General features: G+C 38.5%; 1 long non-coding RNA gene across 1 annotated transcript; it reads left to right on the plus strand.

Annotated features, from left to right (window-relative positions):
* Positions 1-14832: 14832 nt before the first annotated feature.
* LOC144578223 (uncharacterized) lies at positions 14833-19311 on the plus strand. Its single transcript, XR_013523671.1, has 4 exons — positions 14833-14890; positions 16122-16285; positions 17232-17301; positions 19074-19311. It is a non-coding gene; the product is annotated as an uncharacterized LOC144578223 (long non-coding RNA).
* Positions 19312-19763: the final 452 nt, after the last annotated feature.

Raw genomic sequence — 19763 nt, forward strand, 5'->3', positions numbered from 1 at the left:
CTGTCTCGGGGGGGTTGGGACTTTCTTCGTGAGTGTCCGTGGCACTATCCTGCCCAGCTAGGAGGCAGTCTAGTCACTGTTTGCCTGCTGAGGCTCTGCCCTGCTGATGTGGTGTGGGCCCTGTTGCTGCGGGCTCTGCCCTGCAGCCGCAGGCTCTGCGGCAGGCCCCGCCCTGCTGCCACCAGCTCTGCCCTGCAGCGGAGTCTCTGTTATGGTGTGTTGCCTCGGCAACGCCAGGCTGCATCAGCAACGGGAGTGTACCTCCGTAGGGGTGAATATCCTCAGTAATGGCGAATGCCCCACCCCCACCCAGCTGCACCATCCTGGGCTCAGCTGTGCTTGCAGTGAAACTCTTCACCCAGAGCGTTTCCAGTTGCCGTTTTGTTTGTCCCTGTGGGGGTGAAACCTGCCGAGCCCGCTTGCCTGGCTCCCTGCCTCAGAGTGCCTTTTTTTTTTTTAAGTTGAATGGATGGCTCTCTCCCAGGTGTTTCAGTCACCCGCTGTTAGAGCACTGGGATCTGTGTGATTTCCCGTGCAGCTAGCCACTGCGCTGGCTCACATGCCACTTCCCAGGAATCTCCTGGTCTGGCTCACTGTCCAAGTCCCGTTTAATCAGATGGATATGCTAATCTGCTCTCCCAAATCTCAGATTGCCAGTTTAGCAGGGCACCTGGGCCTGTGTGTTTTATGCGGATTGTTGGGGAGTGCCTGCGCTGTGGCGCCACGGGCTGAAGCGGCTGAAACAGCCTAACCGGCTGTGCTTGCATCCCATGTCTTTCCTACACCTGGGACTTTCCCCGTTCTGTGGGCAACAAAGATCCGTCTGGAAATGCGGCTTTGACTCACCCTCTGAGCATTCACTGAGAGCTGCGATCCCGAGTTGTTCTTACTTTGCCATCTTGAAAACCCCCACCCGAGATTATGCCTCTTGTAAAAATAATCATTATGGCACATAAGCAGTCTGTTGATGAGTCACAGCCACTAATTTATTTCCCAAATTATTTTGGTGATATGCCTTTTTATAGAATGACTGTTTACAAAACACTTATTAGCATTTATGAATTATAGTTTAAAAACATTAAAGCAGCCCAATTTGTAAGTTCAACTCAACTGGAAGTAATAGCAATGTTATTTTTTTTTTTTTTTGTTAATGTTATAACAGGGAGCATACATATAATGCATTAATTCCTCATTCTAAGAAACAGATAGAGTGCACAATTGCTTCATTTTAAGATTATTTTAAACTTAAATAACAGTATCTGGAGCAATATTTTTTAGAGACCTTGAAGTCTTGTGAGATATTTAAATTAAAAAGCTGATATAGAAAAATCTTAATGAAAAGTGTTGTTCCTTTCTGCATTAAAAATTCCTTTTATCTTTTAAATTATACAAATAATAAAGATATATCTTTTCTATTTCTTTATTGTGCTTTGTGGATAATGTTTTTTAAAAACAAATTGAAAGTTTGTGTCCACCTGAGTATAAAGTGCGTCTATTTATGGCATGTTTTACAACAGCATGTGCTCACTTAAAGTCTCTGTCACATTTTTTTATTACTTGCAATATTTCAAACATTATTATTATATCAGTTATGATAATCTGTGATCAGTGATCTTTGATGTTACCATTGTCATGGTTTAAGGGTGCCATGAACAGTACCCATAAAAGATGGTGAACATATTTAGTAACTGTTGTGTGTCTTCTGACTGCTGTACCCACCAGCTATTCCCCAATCTCTTGCCCTCTCCTTGGGCCTCCCTGTTCCCTGAGATACAACAGTATTGAAATTAGGCCAATTAATAATCCTACAATGACCTCTAAGTACTCAAGTAAAAGGAAAAGTTGCATATCACTCACTTTAAATCAAAAGCTAGAAATCAGCTTAGTGAGGAAGGCATGTCAAAAGCCGAGGTAAGCCAAAAGCTACGCCTCTTGTGCTAAATAGCCAAGTTGTGAGAGCAAAGGAAAAGTTCTTAAAAAAATTAAAATTGCTACTCTAGTAAAACTCACAAATGATAAGACAGTAATCAGCCTTATTGCACCGCATGTTCTCACTCATAGGCGGGTGTTGAACAATGAGAACGTGTGGACACAGGGAGCAGAGCATCACACACTGGGGTCAGTTGGTGGGGGGCTATGGGAGGGACAGTGGGGGCTGGGGAGGAATAATGAGAGAAATGCCAGATATAGATGAAGGGGAAGGAGGCAGCAAACCACCTTGCCATGTAAGTACCTATGCAACAACCCTGCATAATCTGCACATGTACCCCAGAACCTAAATTACAATAAAAAATAGAAAAAAAAGAATGTTTGGATGGTCTGGATAAAAGATCAAAGCAACCCCAGAATTCTCTAAGTCAAAGCCTAATCCAAAGCATGACCCTAATTCTCTTTAATTCAATGAAGTTCAAGAAAGGTGAGGAAGTTACAGAAACGTTTGAAGCTAGCAGAGGTTGGTTATGAGGCTTAAGGAAAGAAGAAACCATTCCCATAACATAACCTGTAAGGTGAAACAGCAAGTGCTGATGTAGAAGCTGCAGCAAGTTACCCAGATCTAGCGAAGATCATTCGTGAAGGTGGCTACACTGGAAAACTGAGTTTTCATGTAGACAAATCAACCTTCTACTGGAAGAAGAAAATGCATTCTAGGACTTTCTTGGCTAGAGAGAAGTCAAGGCCTGGCTTCAAAGTTTCAAAAGACTAGCAGCCTCTCTTATTAGGTGCTAATGCAGCTGGTGACTTTAAGTTGAAGCCAATATTCATTTATCATATTGAGAATCTATGCTAAATCTACTCTATAGAGTATAAATGCTCTATAAATGGAACAATAAAGCCTGGAGGGATGACAGCACATCTGTTTACAGCATGGTTTATAAATATTTTAAGCCCATTGCTGAGACCTACTACTGCTCAGAAAATATTCTTTTCAAAATATGACTACTCATTGACAGTGCACCTAGACACCCATGAACTCTGATGGAGACATACAAGGAGATGAATGTTATTTTCATGTCTGCTGATACAACAGTCATTCTACAGCCCAACGATCAAGAAGTAATATAGACTTTCAAGTCTTATTATCTAAGACATATACTTTGTAAGGCTACAGCTGCCCTAGAGAGCGATTCCTCTGATGGATCTGGGTAAAGTCAATTGAAAACCTTCTGAAAATAAATCACTATTCTAGATTCTATTAAGAACATTCATGATTCATGGGAGGAGGTAAAAATATAAACATGTGCCTGGGAATTGGCTTGACTAATTATCTCTATCTCTCTATATCTATATCTCTCTGTAGATCTCTCTCTCTCTCTATATATATACATATGAACTATATATATATCATAATATAATATATAATATGTATCAAATGTATATATTTCATATCTGTGTGTGTGTGTGTGTGTGTGTGTGTGTGTATGAAATCTCAATGTGAACAGGAGTTTGGGGGAAGTTGGTTCCAAGCCTAATAGATGACTTTTAGGGGTTCAAGACTTCGATGGAGGAAGTTACTGCAGATGTGGAAATAGCAGGAGATCTAGAATTAAAAGTGAAGCCTGAAGATGTGACTGAATGGCTACAATCTCATGATAAAACTTTAATGAAAGAGGAGTTTCTTCTTATGGATGTGCAAAGAAAGAGGTTTTATAAGATTGAAATTACTTCTTGTGAAGATGCTATAAACATCGTTAAAATGGCAATAAAGGATTTAGAATATTACATAAATGTAATTGATAAAGCCGTGGCAGGCTTTGAGAGGATTGACTCCAATTTTGATAGCAGTTCTACTGGGAATAAAATGCTATCAAACAGTATTGCATGGTACAGAGGAATCTTTCATGAAATGAAGTCAATTGACCTGACAAACTTCATCGTTGTCTTATTTTAAGTAACTGTCACAGCCACTCCAACCTTCAGCAACCACCACCCTGATTAGTCAGCAGCCTCCATCAAGATCAAGGCCAGACTATACCCTGGCAAAAAGATTACAACTTTTTGAAGACTCAGATGATCATGAACATTTTTTAGCAATAACGTATTTTTAAATTAAGGTATGCACTTTTAAAGCCATCATGCTATTAGACACTTAATAAACTACAGTATTAAAGATAACTTTTATGTGAACTGGGAAACTGAAAAATCGGTGTTATTTGACATATTATGGTATTTGCTTTATTGTGCTGACCTGGAAGTGAACCTGCAGTATGTCCATACATGAGAAATTTCCTGCTAAAAAGTCAGACAATAAGGAGTAATATGGAGGAATAAGTGAAAAGGTGAGTTTCTTTGTATGAGTACATGTTATGTCTTACAGACACAGACATTTGTCTTCTATATATTATGATCATTTTCTGCTGGATGGAACAAGGTCCATCCTTCCTCTCTCCTTTCTTTGTGGTTTTTTTTTAAAAACCATATAGAAGCTGTAAGTTTTGGTACAGTACAGTTTATCAGCCTTTCTATTTATAGATTCTCCTTGTTTTCAAATTCCTTTATGCATAGATATTTAATTTTATGTTTGGTGGGGAGAAGAGTTTAAGTCTTCCCCAGTTTAAGATATAGCTGGTTGTTGCATCATTTTTAGGAAAGCACCTCATTTACACCTAGATGTTAAACATTAGCTTTAAGTATTACATTCCCATCTATATGCAGAACCATTTTGGGGCCTTCCAGCCTATTTCACTAATCTGCTTTTGTATATATCAGTTCCAATTACGTTAAACACTCTGTTTTTATTATCTAAGTTTATAGTATTTTTGAATAAATGTTAGCGTAGTTCTAATGTTTTTTCTTTTTCAAACATTTTTAGATATTATTATTTTTTCTTCCAGATTAACTTTAGAATCAGCTTATTAAGTTACATACGCAACAAAAGTCTTATAGAGATTTTGAATGAGATTACATTAAATAGATTAATTTGGAGAAGACCTCTAAGAATGGGTGGGTCTCTCTATTCAAATCTTATTTTATTATCTTCCTCAAAATGCATTTGAGGAAGATAATAAAATGCAAATCTGTCAGTTGCATTTTATTATCTTCCTCAAATGCATTTTGGACATTTTTTGCTTTTGAGACAGGGTCTTGCTGTTCTGCCCAGGCTAGAGTGCAGTGGTGCCATCTTATTCCCTGTAGCCTCTGCCTTGCAGGTTGAAGTGATTCTTGTGCCTCAGCCTCCTAAGTAGCTGGGACTATAGATACATATCACCACCACACCTGGCTAATTTTTGTATTTTTAGTAAAGACAGGGTTTTGCCATGTTGGCCAGGCTGGTCTTGAACCCTTGGCCTCAGGTGATTTAATAGAGCTGGGGTTTTCATCATGTTGGCCAGGCTGGTCTCGAACTTCTAGCCTCAAATGATCCACCTGCACTGGCGTCCCAAAGTGCTGGGATTAAAGGCAAGGTGCCCGGCCCATTTTGAATATTTTTGATAAATGTGTTCATTTATATTTTATACTCCTTTTGCTATTATAAATGGTAGTTTTTTACTTTGTTTAAAATGGAATATTACTTGCATATCACAAGGCTATAAATGTTTTTATGCTGATCTTATATCTACCTATGTTACTAAATCCCCTAAAAATTCTAAGAGTTTTCAGTTGGTTTCTCTTGATTTTCTGTGTAAGCAATTATATTTCTCTGCAAATAATGACAACTTTATCACTTTAAAATAATTTATCTCATATAGTTAACTACGAAATTGCTTTGGACAGGAGGTCAGGTATGTGAACTGAATAGTCCTGGCAATAGTGGAAATCTTTGTTTTGCTCTTGGTATTAATGGAAGTACTTCCAATGTTTTCACGGTGAGTATGATGTTTGTTTTCTGTTTCTAGTGGATGTCCTTTATGAATTAAGAACATGTCCTACTATTCCTAGCTTGATAAGATTTTGTGTTTTATTGTTTTCAGTCAATAGATGCTAAACTTCCTTGAGTAGTCTTGGGCTGCATAATCTATGGCTCTTCTTTTAAAATCTGTTCATGTAGCAAATTGCATCAATTGATTTATGAAAATTAAATTACCCTTGTATTACTGGGGTAAATGCTACTTTGTCAGTCTATGAGTCTGTGTTTTTAGTGGAAAGGAGCAAACCAACTCATGCTAAGTTGAGCAGAGAAGCCTATGAAAAGCTATCAGAGAACTCTTAGAATCTCTGGGAGATAAAAAAATTGGGCTTACAGGCTACACAGTCCGGAACAAAGCCTCCCATAATTTTATAGAACTGGTCTAGTGAAGACTCACTGCAGAAACTGCTGCACACATACACCACAACTTTTCTCGCCTAAGTTGGACTGTGGATACTCTTGTTGGCCTCACCACCTTTGTACTTGGATGTAGCCTTTACCACCAAGTAAACGTATCCTGGGCACTCTCTGCTTCTTGTGCCAGTTGCTTCCAACTTGATGTCTAGGGTGGTGGTGTCTTATGGGCAAAGCCTAGGCCGTGTATCTCTTATTTTAGCTTCAAGGAAAGCTTGAAAAGAGGGCATGGGCAGCTTCTTTGATGAGCATTTGGGAATTCCCTAAACCAAGAAAATGCCAGATACTATGCCCAGAAGAATGACTAATGTTCCCAACAATTCTGGTATGTTATTTTGGAAGTAAACTGCTGGATGCAGTTTGCTAATATTTTATTTAGGATTTTTTACATCAATGTTTATGAATAAGGTCATCCATAGTGTTCTATTATTGAGCAATCTTTATTTACTTTTGATATAAACTTATGCTCTTCTTATAGAATGATATGGGAAGATTTGCATGCTCTCTATGTTCTGAAAAAGTTTATATAACATAGTAATTACCTGCTTTTTATAGGCCTAGCACAACTTACTTATAAAACCATCTGTGACTGGAGCCTATCTTTAGGATAAAGCTTTGACAACTCTTACAATTATTTTTTATAATTATTGCTATAACCATGCTTCCCCCCTCTTTCTGGTCTAGTTTGATAATATATATTTTTAAAAATAATTCAACTGTATTTTTAAATTAACTGGTATTGGAAAGTTTGGCATTCTCTTATAGCTTAAGGTGCAATCCCCTGTGCACCTGTAGACATACCTCTTTTCTCATTATGAAGAAAGTTTATTCTCATTATGGAAATTGTTTATTTTTTCTCTTTGGTTACAGGTTCAAAATTATTGTCTATTTTATGAGACTTTTGATTTGATTGATTTTACTCCTTTATGTTTTCTGTTTCATTCTTTTAAATCTTTATACATTCCTTTTTCTTCTTTCTCTGAAATTATTTTGTTATTGTTTCTCTAGCCTCTTTATTAGGATAATTTATTACTTTAATTTCTTTACTTAAAATGATAAATTATATCACACAAACAGAATATGCAGAAGGATATATCTGTATTCCACACACAACTTGGACGAGTCCTAATAATTTGCCAAATTTGCTTCATTTATTTAAGAAATAAGATATTTCAGGTGTTAAGTCTCTGATGTATCCTTCACTAGAGATGACTACTATTCTAAAGTAGGTATTCATCATGTTTTTTTTTATTTAGTATACTAATGTATGCCCACAAGCAATATAGACTTTATGTAAGGTTTTAAAACTTTGTGTAATTGGATATCCTTTAGCAAATTGATGTTGTTTTGCTTAATGCATTATGTGTTTAAAATTTATCATCATGTTGATGAGTCTGGGGAAAATGCTTTATTTGGGATAATACTAAAACAGCAGAAGAAGGTGATATAAGAGTTCAGACACTGTTGCAGAGTGCAGGCAGAACTTCAGTTGCCATCAGGTTTGGAAATCAAGTGCCATCTTTGCCATTTTTTGTCCAAAGTTCTTTATTAAGTTTATTCAGAATTTTCTTATGGTAGCCAAGTGAAAATTATTTAGATAATGTGATTAGCATTATTAAAATTTGCTTCTTATTTAGGGGCCATAAATTTTGTAAAGGCTGTTTTTTTTTTTTTAGCTTAAAATTAGGGCACTAAAATCATTTCAAAAATAGTTGAATTTTCTGAGTGTAGGGATAACTTAAAGTAATACTGGTGAATCTGCTTAACACTGTTCTTTAGAATATCATGAATACTGAATGTTCATCTACCTCTTTTCTTAGATTTCTTTTTTCCCCTTCTCTCTCATCTGTTATACTCCATCTTAATTAAATACAGTACAGAACTAAAATATCTAATAGCTTGATGTTCCCAGTTCTAAATTTTAATACAGAATACTTTTATTTCTTTTTTAGTATAAAATTTTTTTGAAGTTTTATTTAGGACAGAAATGTCAATTTTGAAATGGAGGATGTCTCTTCTTCTGATTTAAGGCATTTGAAACTACCATAAAGTCTTGAAATTGGCATTTTACATAGTGTTTCACAGAAGATCCAATCTATAAGGTTGTCCTAAGCTAGATGGTTTGTTTGCATCATGGCATCGAATCTTTCATAAAAGCATTCTATGATGTCTCCACATCAAAATTATATATTATAAGTTAAAGTGTTATGTGCAACTCAGGAGGCTTCCTTAAAAAGGAGTGTGTCCTTCCTCACACATCTTGCTTCCTGATGACTGGAATGGAAGCAGATAGTTGGAGCTTGAGTAGGCATTGAGGACCAAGAGGTGGTATTCATGTATTGTGTGCAATGGAGCAACAAGACAAAGGAGACTGGTGATCATGGAGCTACTGTGCTGCCCTGTATATTTTGCTTTCAGGCTTTATGGAGTATTTTTTCTGAAAAAGTAGACACAACTTAAATCTACTTGCTAACCCTATCCTAATGGCAGTATTTACCCATGTATCTACCCTCGTGCCCCACTCCCCACTAATGGTATAATCACCAGTAATTCTTACTTTTGGGGGGCATTGAGACAGGGTCAGCTCTGTCACACAGACTGGAGTACAGTGGTGCATTCTTGGCTCACTGCAACCTCTGCCTCCTTGGCTCAAGTGATCCTCCCTCCTCAGCCTCCTAAGTAGCTTGGGCCACAAGCATGCACCACCATCCCTGGCTAATTCTTAATTTTTATTTTGTAGAAATGGGATTCCACTGTATTTCCGGGCTGGTTTTGACTTTCTGGGCTCAAGAGCTCCACCCGTCTTTGCTCCCCGCAGTGCTGGGATTGAACTTCCAATAGACTTCTCACCACAGTTCACTACCTGCTTCCAAGACCTAAGAATGGTTGTGCCCTGGAATTGGCTCCTTCTTTAGCAGGAAGTACAAGGGCATTTTGAACAGGATAGGAAGATTCTCTAATTAATAAGAACAGTTAGTTATAGGTGTCCTGTGGCTACTGGATAGTCTACTTGGAGAAAGTGGGGATGGAGAGGTAGGAGGACTTTATGACTCCTTTGTCTGTAGAGTTTTATTTCTGTTTTAATAATAGGCTGTCTGAACTGATATCCTGAGGGCTAACTGATGCCCATGCCTTAGTCTTCAGTCTTACTGAGTCTTCTCATTTCTGATTCCTTGCTTTCTGGCTTCTTAGATCAGGTTTGACTCCCAAGCTTTGGCCAGCCCTTTCATCCCTTAGATTTCTTACTGGCTCCTTATGAGAGACTAGATGTTTTTCACATTTCAATCTTGATTGAGCCAAATATTCAGTGAGTTGTAAACATGGAACATTTTATTTAACATCATATAGTCATTTATCAAAATGCTTTTTTGACATTATGCCATCTGTTTACATTGATAAATACAATAATAAATTGCTGTATAAAACATAAGCAAATATATTGTCCCATATCACACACTGACTTTTTAAAGAGAACTCATGGCAGAAATTTCTCTCAAATCTCCATGCCAGAAAAAAAAAGAGTTGTATTTGTTCTTAGTAATGGAAATGTTTTTCTGCTATGTCTCTGTGACTTCTGTGTCTAGATATTAATATTAATATATAAATGTTAAGTGTCTATTCTTACTTTTACTGTAATAAATGCAATCAAAATTTGTGGTTTATCTATAGCTTACCTGTGATTTTATTTACTTTTTCACCCCAATTTTATAATCTCATTTTTAACCTTTCATGTGTCTATTCAATAAGTTACCTTAAATTCTTTTTAGGAGAATCTATGATAAAACATATAATCATAATTTGAAGTCTGCATCATTAATTTCCTGCATAAGTGACTCAAAGTTGTACTAAGTGTTGCCTTTACCATCTATGTCCAACATTAGCCTAATTTCTGCATCATCAGCAGGAATGTTTGAAGCAATTGTGATCTAAGAGATATCAATTATAGATATCAATCTACAAGTATTGGAGTCTGCTTGTTGAGGTTCTACTGAGTGTAAATTCGATCCTGTGGATCTGAAAAGGATTGTGGGATATAAGCAGATGGAACCAAGGGACAGAAGCCTGGGGAAAGTGATCAGGCCTGGAGACCTACAGGCAAGATTTTGGAGTTTATACCAGAGGTGAGAGCATTAGCAGTCAGCATGGGAGATGTCTAGGGAAAGGTAAAAACAGAAGAGCACAGCTCTAGAGACTGAAGCCTGGGGGAAGCTCTCCAGGAAGAGAAGGAGTTTGAAAAGGATACTGACTGGCGTGAGATGGTATCTCAATGTGGTTTTGATTTGCATCTCTCTGATGACCAGTGACGATGAGCATTTTTTCATATGATTGTTGGCCTCAGGTATGTCTTCTTTTGTAAAGTGTCTGTTCATATCCTTTGCCCAATTTTGAATGGACTTATTTGTTTTTTTCCTGTAAATCTGTTTAAGTTCTTTGTAAATTCTGGATATCAGCCCTTTGTCAGATGGGTAAACTGCAAACATTTTTTCCCATTCTGTTGGTACCGATTCACTCTAGTGACTGTTCTTTTGCCGTGTAGAAGCTGTGGAGTTTCATTAGGTCCCATTTGTCTATTTTGGCTTTTGTTGCCAATGCTTTTGGTGTTTTGGTCATGAAGTCCTTGCCTACTCCTATGTCCTGGATGTTTTTGCCTAGATTTCCTTCTAGGGTTTTTATGGTGCTATGTCTTATGTTTAAGTCTTTAATCCATCTGGAGTTAATTTTAGTGTAAGGTGTCAGGAAGGGGTCCAGTTTCTGCTTTCTGCACATGGCTAGTAAGTTTTCCCAACACCATTTGTTAAACAGAGAATCCTCTCCCCATTGCTTGTTTTTGTCAGGTTTATCAAAGATTGTATGGTAGTAGATATGTTGTGTTGCCTCCGATGCCTCCGTTCTGTTCCATTGGTCTATATCTCTGTTTTGGTACCAGTACCATGCTGTTTTGATTACTGTAGCCTTGTAGTATAGTTTGAAATCCGGTAGTGTGATGCCCTCAACTGTGTTCTTTTTGCTTAGAATTGACTTGGCTATGCGGGCTCTCTTTGGTTCCATATGAAGTTCATGGTGGTTTTTTCCAGTTCTGTGAAGAAAGTCAATGGTAGCTTGATGGGTATAGCATTGATTCTGTAAATTACTTTGGGCAGTATAGCCATTTTCACGATATTAATTCTTCCTAACCATGAACATGGAATGTTTCTCCATCTGTTTGTGTCCTCTCTGATTTCGTTGAGCAGTGGTTTGTAGTTCTCCTTGAAGAGGTCCCTTACGTTCCTTGTGAGTTGTATTCCAAGGTATTTTATTCTTTTTGTAGCAATTGTGAATGGCAGTTTTTTCTTGATTTGCTCTTTAAGTCTGTTATTGGTGTAGACGAATTCTTGTGATTTTTGCACATTGATTTTATATCCTGAGACTTTGCTGAAGTTGCTTATCAGTATCAGGAGTTTTTGGGCTGAGGCAATGGGTCTTCTAGAAATACTATCATGTCGTCTGCAAATAGAGACAATTTGGCTTCCACCTTTCCTATTTGAATACCCTTTATTTTTTTTACTAGCCTGATTGCTGTGGCTAGAACTTCCAGTACTATATTGAATAGGAGTGGTGAAAGAGGGCATCCTTGACTAGTGCCGGATTTCAAAGGGAATGCTTCCAGTTTTTGCCCATTAAGTATGATACTGGCTGTTGGTTTGTCATAAATAGCTTTTATTACTTTGAGATACATTGCATCGATACCGAGTTTATCGAGGGATTTTAGCATAAAGGGCTGTTGAATTCTGTCAAAGGCCTTCTCTGCATCAATTGAGATAATCATGTGGTTTTTGTTTTTGGTTCTGTTTATGTGGTGAATTACGTTGGTAGACTTGCGTATGTTGAACCAGCCTTGCATCCCCGGGATGAATCCTACTTGATCATGATGTATAATCTTTTTGATGTGCTGTTGCAATTGGTTTGCCAGTATTTTATTGAAGATTTTGCAGCTATGTTCGTCATGTATACTGGGCTGAAGTTTTCTTTTCTTGTTGAGTTCTGCCGGGTTTTAGTATCAGGATGATGTTGGTCTCATAAAATGATTTGGGAAGGACTCCCTCTTTTTGGATTCTTTGGAATAGTTTCAGAAGGAATGGGACCAGCTCCTCTTTGTGTGTCTGGTAGAATTCGGCAGTGAACCCGTCTGGATCTGTGCTTCTTTTGTGTGGTAGGCTCTTAATTGCTGCCTCGACTTCTGACCTTGTTATTAGTCTATTCATAGTTTCAGCTTCCTCCTGGTTTAGGCTTGGGAGGACACAGGAGTCCAGGAATTTATCCATTTCTTCCAGGTTTACTAGTTTATGTGCATAGAGTTGTTTGTAATATTCTCTGATGATGGTTTGAATTTCTGTGGGATCTGTGGTGATTTCACCTTTATCATTTTTTATTGCATCTATTTGGTTGTTCTCTCTTTTCTTTTTAATCAATCTGGCTAGTGGTCTGTCTATTTTGTTGATCTTTTCAAAAAACCAGCTCTTGGATTTATTGATTTTTTGAGGGGTTTTTCGTGTCTCAATCTCCTTCATTTCAGCTCTGATCTTAGTTATTTCTTGTCTTCTGCCGGGGTTTGAGCTTTTTTGATCTTGCTCCTCTAGCTCTTTCAATTTAGATGATAGGGTGTCAATTTTGGATCTCTCCATTCTCCTCATATGGGCACTTATTGCTATATATTTTCCTCTGGAGACTGCTTTAAATGTGTCCCAGAGATTCTGGCATGATGTGTCTTCGTTCTCATTGGTTTCGAAGAACTTCTTTATTTCTGCTTTCGTTTCATTGTTTATTCAGTCCACATTCAAGAGCCAGTTGTTCAGTTTCCATGAAGCTGTGCAGTTCTGGTTTGGTTTCTGAATTCTGAATTCTAACTTGATTGCACTATGGTCTGAGAGGCTGTTTGTTATGATTTCAGTTGTTTTGCATTTGTTGAGCAGCGCTTTACTTCCAATTATGTGGTCAATTTTTGAGTAGGTGTGATGTGGTGCTGAGAAGAATGTATATTCTGTGTATTTGTGGTGGAGAGTTCTGTAAATGTCTATCAGGTTTGCTTGCTCCAGGTCTGAGTTCAAGCCCTGGATATCCTTGTTGATTTTCTGTCTGGTTGATCTGTCTAATATTGACAGTGGAGTGTTAAAGTCTCCCACTATTATTGTGTGGGAGTCTAAGTCTCTTTTTAGGTCATTAAGAACTTGCCTTATGTCTCTGGGTGCTCCTGTATTGGGTCCATATATGTTTAGGATCGTTAGCTCTTCTTGTTGTATCAATCCTTTTACCATTATGTAATGGCCTTCTTTGTCTCTTTTGATCTTTGTTGCTTTAAAGTCTATTTTATCAGAGATGAGAATTGCAACTCCTGCTTTTTTTTGCTCTCCATTTGCTTGGTAAATCTTCCTCCATCCCTTTATTTTGAGCCTTTGTGTATCCTTGCATGTGAGATGGGTTTCCTGGATACAGCACACTGACGGGTTTTGGATTTTTATCCAATTTGCCAGTCTGTGTCTTTTGATTGGTGCATTTAGTCCATTTACATTTAGGGTTAATATTGTTATGTGTGAATTTGATACTGCCGTTTTGATGCTAGCTGGCTGTTTTGCCTGTTAGTTGTTGTAGATTCTTCATTATGTTGATGCTCTTTAGCATTTAGTGTGATTTTGGAATGGCTGGTACTGGTTGTTCCTTTCTATGTGTAGTGCCTCTTTCAGGAGCTCTTGTAAAGCTGGCCTGGTGGTGACAAAATCTCTGAGTACTTGCTTGTTCGCAAAGGATTTTATTTTTTCTTCACTTCTGAAGCTCAGATTGGCTGGATATGAAATTCTGGGTTGAAAGTTCTTTTCTTTAAGGATGTTGAATATTGGCCCCCACTCTCTTCTGGCTTGTAGTGTTTCTGCCGAGAGATCTGCTGTGAGTCTGATGGGCTTCCCTTTGTTGGTGACCCGACCTTTCTGTCTGGCTGCCCTTCGTATTTTCTCCTTTATTTCAACCTTGTTTAATCTGACAATTATGTGCCTTGGGTTGCTCTTCTTGCGGAATATCTTTGTGGTGTTCTCTGTATTTCCTGCATTTGAGTGTTGGCCTGTCTTGCTAGGTGGGGGAAATTTTCCTGGATAATGTCCTGAAGAGTATTTTCCAGCTTGGATTTATTGTCTTCGTCCCCTTCTGGTACACCTATCAAACGTAGGTTAGGTGTTCTCACATAGTCCCACATTTCTTGGAGACTTTGTTCATTCCTTTTTGCGTTTTTTTCTCTGATCTTGGTTTCTCGTTTTATTTCATTGAGTTGATCTTCAACTTCTGATATTCTTTCTTCTGCTTGGTCAATTCAGCTATTGAAACTTGTGCATGCTTCATGAAGTTCTTGTATTGTGTTTTTCAGCTTTTTGAATTCATTCATATTCCTCTCTAAGTTATCCATTCTTGTTATCATTTCCTCAAATCTTTTTCCATATCCTTTTTCAAGGTTCTTAGTTTCTTTGCATTGATTCAGAACATGTTCTATTAGCTCACAAAAGTTTCTCATTATCCACCTTCTGAAGTCTAATTCTGTCATTTCATCACAGTCATTCTCCGTCCAGCTTTGTTCCCTTGCTGGTGAGGAGTTTTGGTCCTTTGTAGGAGGTGAGGTGTTCTGGTTTCAGGTGTTTTCCTCCTTTTTGTGCTGGTTTATTCCCATCTTTGTGGATTTATCCACCTATCGTCTGTGTAGTTGCTGACTTTTCGATTGGGTGTCTGAATGGACACCCAGATTGTTGATGATGAAGTATTTCTGTTGCTTGGTTTTCCATCTACCACACTAGCCCCTTCGCTGTATGAATGCTGAGGTCCACTCCAGGCCCTGCTTGTCTGGGTTGCATTTATAGCAGCTGCGGAACAGTGAGGGAAGCTACCTGTTTCTTTTTCTGCTATCTTTGTCCCAGGATGATGCCTGCCAAATGTCAGTCTTTTGGATATAGAGGGGTCAGGGAGCTGCTTGAGGAGACAGTCTGTACTTTATAGGAGCTCAATTGCTGAGCTGTGAGCTCTGTTGTTCATTCAGTGCTGTTAGGCTGCTATGTTTAATTCTGCTGCAACAGAACTCATAAAAAAAACCCTTTTCTTTTCTCAGATGCTCTGTCTGTGGGGGTTGGGGCTTTATTTTTGAGTGTCCGTTGTGCTGTTCTGACCAGCTAGGAGGCAGTCTAGTCACTATTTGCCTGCCAAGGCTCCACCCTGCTGGTGTGAGTTTTGCCCTGTTGCTGCAGGCTCTGTTCTTTTGCTGCGGTCTCCGCCCTGCTTCCTTGGGCTACATTCTGGGGCAGAGTCTCTCTGTTGTACCGGGTTGCCTCGGCAACGGCAGGCTGCGTCAGCAATGGGCATGTACCTCAGTAGGGGCTGATTGCCTCGGTAATGGCAGACGCCCCTCCCCAACAGAGCTGCGCTTTCAGGGAACCTCTCCACCAGGAGCGTTTGGAATTGCCATTTTGTTTGTCGCACTGCACTACCTTAAATGCTGTGTTTCTGGAATCTCCTGGGCTGGCTCACTGTCCAAGTCTCGTTCAGACTCAAGTTCAGCCCTCTCAAGTCTCAGGCTGCCGGTTCAACAGGGCACCCAGACCAGTGCGCTTTGTGTGGAGCGCTATGGAGTGCCGCTGTGCTACAGCGCAGGCCGCTGCTGCACTGGCTGCCGGCTACACCAGCCAAAACCTTTGCCTGGTGTCCCACGTCTCTTTTATACCTGGGAATTTCGCCGTTCTGTGGGCAAGAAAGATCCGTCTGGAAATGCGGCCTTGACTCACCCTTTTCGCGCATCCACTGAGCACGTTTTCCATTTTATTAATTTGCTTTTGTTTTTGTTTTTTTTCAACTACAGTGAGAACTAATGATTAAACATATGAACTTGGAGAGAAAAATGAGATTCTGAAGCTTGGAATGGAGGAAAATGGTAGAAAATGATCAGACAGAGAGCCCAGGAAAATGACAGTTTAAAGGCAGAAGTGGCATCTCTTCTTAAAGAAAAGATAGGAATGAATGGAGGTAAAGACAGATATTTAATGTAAATTGAAGGTGAGATGAAAGAATATATAAGTGATGGCTCAGTATCCTCAGGAAAGAAAGAAAGAGAAGGTTTTAAATAATCATGTGTATAGAGGAGAGAGATGGGTTACTTTTGATATAAACAGCCACTGTACAGTGAGAGGAGTCAAAAAGAGTGACAACAAAAGAACCCCAAAAGTGTGGAGAAAGTCAGTTCAACAGTTCCAGAAACTCTGATGAAAATGTACCTTGTTAAGACATTGTGCTAGGCACAAGATCAGAGAAGATACAGTCTCTTTCATCATAGAAATCACATTTAGTGGGAGAGCAGCCACATGGACCAGAACCAGTTTACAGTAGATAAAAGTGAAACATTAGCATAGTCACAGGATGAGTTTCAACAATGTTTGCCAGACTTAGGATAGGAGGAGAGGATGTCGAGTTGGGGGCTGTGAAGATTCAAGTCTGCCCTTGATCTTATGGTGTATTAAGAATTCTAAGCAACATTGATCTTGGTGAACATGATAACCAGTCGAGGAAAGGAATACAAATAGTAAAGGAAAGCACTTCTCCTATGTGGAGGGAGAGAAAATGGTGTCAGGTGAAGAGGTATTATCTCAAACAAGACCATCAAGTTAGACATCTTTCAAGGGATAAGAGGCCCAGAGGTTAAGCCTTGATAGTGGGTCACTGAGACATTGTGGAAGGAAACAGATAAGCCAGAAATGTTGTGAAGATGTAATAAGGGCTGCACATGTCATAATGGGATATAAACAAATAGGAGGTATACAGGGCTTGTGGGGAGTTGGTTCCCCACAAATCTGAGAGAAACTAAGACACATAAAAGTCCTACTCCTCCATGAAAGTTTCTAAAAACAGGAGTTCTGATTCTAAAATTGTGTCCATTTATATTGGTTTATCTTTTTAAGACATTTTGTTGTTTCAGAGCTACCTTGCCATGAAGATTCACTCCCTTTTCTTTGCTCTTTTATTTCTTGGCCTGCTGTCTTCCTCAGGTAAGCCTTTAGTAATAGTAAGGCAAGCATTAGAGTGAATGAGAAGCCAGTATGAAATGGCATAAGCAACCATCTATTGCCAGTATTACTTAGTAGCTGCTCAATGAACATTTGTTGGATGAATTTGTTTAATGCATGAATTAGTTTTTCTTTCTAGTCTAAAAATAATAGAATTTGAAGAATTCCATGATTCCCTTACTATTTCATACCAAATTTCTCATCTCAGTGCTGGGATAGAATCAGGTTATTTCCAAGAAAGAGAATTTAGAGATTATCTCCTCTGCCCTCTCATTTTATAAATAATTATTTTGAGAGCTTGAGTCAGATCCTCTAACTCCTAGTACACCACAAAAATGTTATATCCACTCTCATCTTTTTCTACCTAATCTAAATAAGTACAAATGAGAGTTTTGTTGTGAGCCTTAAATGTGCGAATTTATGTCAAGGGATTTTTAGGAAGTACTTGGCAACTAGTAAGTGCTTAAGAAATGTTAACTAATATTATTAGTATTACTATTTTCACTTTTTTTTTTTTAGTTTATCTTCTTCAGCAATTTCTTCTTTCGGTTCAGAATATCCTCAAGCAGGATGACCCTGGAGAAAAACTGTGAAATTATTGAAGTTTATCTTTAAAACTATAAAATGATAAGGACCTGATAGGGTTAAAATGGAAAGAAAGGAATGGTGGAGAGAGATAATGTTAGGAAGATGAAAACATTGATGGTGTTGCAAGAAAAGGGTGGAGGAGTCAATTATGGCACAGACGGAATTTGTGAGGTATTTGGAAAGTTGTGGTGCTGCTAATAGAAATGTGGATTGAGGGAAAGGGAGCTGATTGAGATGAAGCTAGTGAAAATGATTTTAGAAATTGTTACCTTGATGTGACAGGGAGACATCTAACTGGAAATAATACAGTAGAGCTATGAGACGAGGAAGAAGCTTGTGGCTGGTGATAAACATTGTGGGATCCATCCAAAAAAAGGATAGCAATAAAGTTATGTGAATGAATTACTACCTCAAGGGCAATTCCCCCTGTCTCCTTTCTCTTTCTCTTGGGCCTGTTCTAGACGTGGTGGTGAAAAGCATTTGTATTAGTGGAAGACAAGGGCAACACAGAACACATCCACTCTCTCGCCTTCCTTTTTCTTCCTTCTCCCTCTTCTTTTGATTTTTTTGTTTGTTTCTGAACATATAAGGAAGCTTATAAATTACATACAGTGCATGAGTTTTTTAAAAGCGAAATAATTAGTAAGAAGATTCAGGTAGAGGAAAATAAAAATAGAAATTTGCAAGAGTGATGATGTCGTTTCCCAAAATGGCCCTGGGTGAGGTAACTGAAAGTGGAAGGTAGTGGAAGTCCTTGATGTGGATTTCAGATAGGAATGGAGTGGCATAGGTTACCTCCTGAGAAATTGAGCCTAAGATTTATGCCCCAGTGGCCCTCTCCTGCCTGCAATGGCAGAACATCCAGCATGCATGATGTTCAGTACTGATCTTCCAGAAAGCCCAGCATCAGGTTCTCTCTTAGGATTATCAACAGACCAAAGGGAGGTCAACTGCTTTTCTGCACCAAGTGAGGTGTGCTGGAAGGCCCTGTCAGTCCTTTCTGAAATATATTTTTAAATCTGATTAAAAACTATTTTGCTACCATGGGCCATTCTCACCAATATTCTCCCTCAAAACTTTATATTTGAAGTCTCTGGTAGAACTTTGTAAATATATTTGCAAGTAAATGTATCCTTGTTTTTGTTCATCTTTATGTTTATTTTTAGGAACTGAAGATGCTTATGAAGTCATTAGTATCATGGAGTGTAAAAATCAAACACTGTGTAATTCTCAGAATACAACTAGACACTGCTCGGATAGGAAGGAGATTGGACTATGTGTCTTGCGTCTTGGAAAAAATGCAAAGCGACTCACTAACCATAAAGAAACAGCAAATTAGGAAGACAGGATGATCAATTTCCTTGTCTTATTAAAATAAAGTCTGCTTTCTTTTCTCTCTCCTTTTATTCTCTAGTGACACATTTATTTATTCATGGTTTAGACAAAAGTTTATCAAGAAACTTTTCAAGCTTAGGATGAATTATAATGAGAACCAACATTTCTTTAGTTCCAGCAGATGAGAAAATACATACTTGAGAAACCAAAAGAATAGCTATCCTATTTGGGTTGTAGGGGAAGGTTTTGGGAAGTGTGAAGCAGGGGAGGGAAGGATCTGAGGGGACAACTATAGTGTGAGATACAATGGTAAGGGCAGATGTGAAAAGAGGTTATCAGGTTTTACTGTAGATTTCAGTGTTTTGCAGAAGATTTTGGTAAAGACAATTAGCTTTTAAATTTTTATTTTTTGTTAAAATCTTTGATTATAACATTTTAGCACCTGCATTACTAAAGCGAATACATTCTCCAGCTTTACAAGCCACATGCACTCTACCCAAACCAGACCTGAAAAGGCAGGA

The sequence above is a fragment of the Callithrix jacchus genome, chromosome 11 (genome assembly GCF_049354715.1).
Source record: "Callithrix jacchus isolate 240 chromosome 11, calJac240_pri, whole genome shotgun sequence".
Classification (NCBI taxonomy): Eukaryota; Metazoa; Chordata; class Mammalia; order Primates; family Cebidae; genus Callithrix; species Callithrix jacchus.